Raw genomic sequence first — 2730 nt, 5'->3', positions numbered from 1 at the left:
ATGCAAATAGTCAAGAATGGCATCCTAGAAAAAAAAGGATTCTCAATTGGAAGAATAAATCATTTTTCTACTAATAGTGGAGAAGATTCCTATCTTCGAATGCTTCTTAATTTTAAAAAGGGTTGCACAAGTTACGAGGACCTGAGAACCATCAATGGGGTGATGTTTCCAACATTTAAAGATGCTTGCTATTCTCTTGGACTTTTGGATGATGACAATGAATACTTTGATGCAGTTAAGGAGGCAAGTTCTTGGCAGTCAGCTTCTTATCTTAGACGTCTCTTTGCTCTGTTGTTGTTTGGTAACTCAATGAATAGACCTGAAAATGTTTGGGGAAAGTGTTGGCAATTTCTCTCTGAGGATGTTCTTTATCGACATAGGAAAACAGTAGGACATCCAGGTATTAATTATGAACATATCGTATGCATTATAATTCTTTTTTTCATTATTTATTCCATTATTGTGCAATTCTAAATCACAAACGACATAAAAACAAATTTTAAATAATTATAAAGTCTTTCTTTGAATTTTTGCTGTTGATTATAACGCATTTTTTGTCGGAGATAATGTGCCATGAGTCCTGTTGTTATTGTTCTTTCAATTCTCATTTTTTTCATTGTCTTCCGTGGTTCTATAGATGCCACTCTTACTGAAGAACAAATAAAAAAACATAACACTTGCTGAAATTGATAAAGTGCTACAGTGTCATGGAAAATGCCTTTCTGATTACCCTTCAATACCCTGCATCACTGGTGAATCTTTGCTTGATATGCACAATCACTTAGTGCTTGATGAATTACTGTATGATAGATTTTTTTTGGTTGAAGAACATAAAAAACTAATGAGTTCTCTCACAGATGAGCAAAAAGTTGTCTATGACAAGATAATTTCAGCAGTTTCAGTGTGTACAGGGGGATTCTTTTTTCTATACGGCTTTGGTGGTACAAGAAAAACATTTATTTGGAATACATTGTCAGCATCCATTAGATCAAAAGGTGAAACTGTACTTAATGTCGCTTCTAGCAGGATTGCATCACTTTTGCTTCCTGGAGGCCGGACAGCACACTCTAGATTTCGTATTCCAATTCAGATCACTGAGGATTCAACCTGTGATATACGGCAGAATTCTAATATTGCAGAATTGCTGGCGAAAACAAAGCTAATCATCTGGGAAGAAGCTCCAATGGTACACAGATTTTTCTTTGAGGCTCTAGACAAAACACTTAGAGATGTTCTTAGATGTTCTGATTCAAGTTGTGTTGATAAACCATTTGGTGGGAAAGTTGTTGTTCTTGCCGGTGACTTCAGGCAAATATTACATGTTGTTCCTCATGGCAGCATACAAGATATAGTCCATGCAACCATTAATTCTTCTTGTCTTTGGTCTCATTGTCATTTATTAACTTTGACCAAGAACATGCGACTTAGTTCTGGAAGTGACATTCATAATTTAATGGAAATAAAGGATTTTTTTGACTGGCTTCTTAAAGTCGGGGATGGTGTTCTTGGAGATGATTTAGATGGAGAATCTATTATAATAATTCCAGATGAATTATTGATTAAAGAATCACCGAATCCACTTTCAGATTTGATTGATTTTGTGTACCCTGATATCTTGGGTCATATTTTAGAACCCACATTCTTTAAAGAACGTGCGATTCTAACTCCAAAATTGGCAAATATGTCTATTTTAAATGAGAACTTAATGTCTTTGATTCCAAGTGACGAAAGGATATATTTAAGTTCGGATAATATTTTGAAGCAAGATGGTAATTCTTCCCTTGAAGATGATGAATTCTCACCTGAGATCTTAAATACCTTCTCCTGTTCTGGGATTCCAGATCATAAATTAGTTTTGAAGGTCAAAGTTCCAATCATGCTATTAAGAAATATTGACCAATCAAGAGGTTTATGCAATGGAACAAGATTGCTTATTACAAGATTAGGAAATCATGTGGTTGAGACAACTGTTCTTACATGAAGCAATATAGGAGAAAATGTGTTAATCCCTAGAATGACAATGAGCTCCTCAAGTCATTCTTTTCCTGTAAATTTCCAAAGAAGACAATTTCCCCTTGTCGTTTCGTTTGCCATGACAATCAATAAGAGTCAAGGACAATCGCTTTCTCATGTTGGAATTTATCTACCCAGGTCAGTCTTTAGTCATGGGCAATTATATGTGGCACTATCACGAGTAAAGAGCAAAAAGGGATTGAAGCTTTTGATACTTGATGATGATGGTTGTGTTACAAACAGTACCTTTAACATAGTCTACAAAGAAGTATTTCAGAGATTACTATAGTTTATCTTGCTTCAGTCGATTGGATAATGTTGTTGTTTGGTACAGGTCAAATCTGCATTCCTTAAGTTATATTTTTTTCAAATGTTGATTAAGTGTTGGATTTTGATTATTTTTCTACTGTATTTTTAAAATACCATTCTGAAATTCAAAAGGAAAAACCCACATTGAATAATACTTGTGACAATTACCTGTTTAGTTTTTCTCTTCTTTATTCGCTAAATTATATATTGTGCTGACATATACTATTTTTTTTTCTTTTATAGTTCGCAGGCTGATGTCAGATATATTTTTCTGGAGCAACAAATTGTATAACTGTTATTTGTCAACTATTAATGGTAAGTTGTTTTGACATTTAAATTGTTTTGACATTGGCATAAAATTAAGGATTCGAATCTGTTTTCAGTTGGTGATAAATTGACCGTAATGTA

At 33.8% G+C, this 2730-nt stretch overlaps 1 pseudogene; it reads left to right on the top strand.

The window, feature by feature from the left end:
- On the top strand, positions 1-2302 carry LOC133298107 (uncharacterized; annotated as a pseudogene).
- Positions 2303-2730: the final 428 nt, after the last annotated feature.

The sequence above is a fragment of the Gastrolobium bilobum genome, unplaced genomic scaffold (assembly GCF_033153095.1).
Source record: "Gastrolobium bilobum isolate Gb01-03AN ecotype WA unplaced genomic scaffold, APGP_CSIRO_Gbil_v1 utg7053, whole genome shotgun sequence".
Classification (NCBI taxonomy): domain Eukaryota; kingdom Viridiplantae; phylum Streptophyta; class Magnoliopsida; order Fabales; family Fabaceae; genus Gastrolobium; species Gastrolobium bilobum.
Note: the sequence above shows the minus strand (reverse complement) of the source record. Positions and strands in the feature narration are given on the sequence as shown.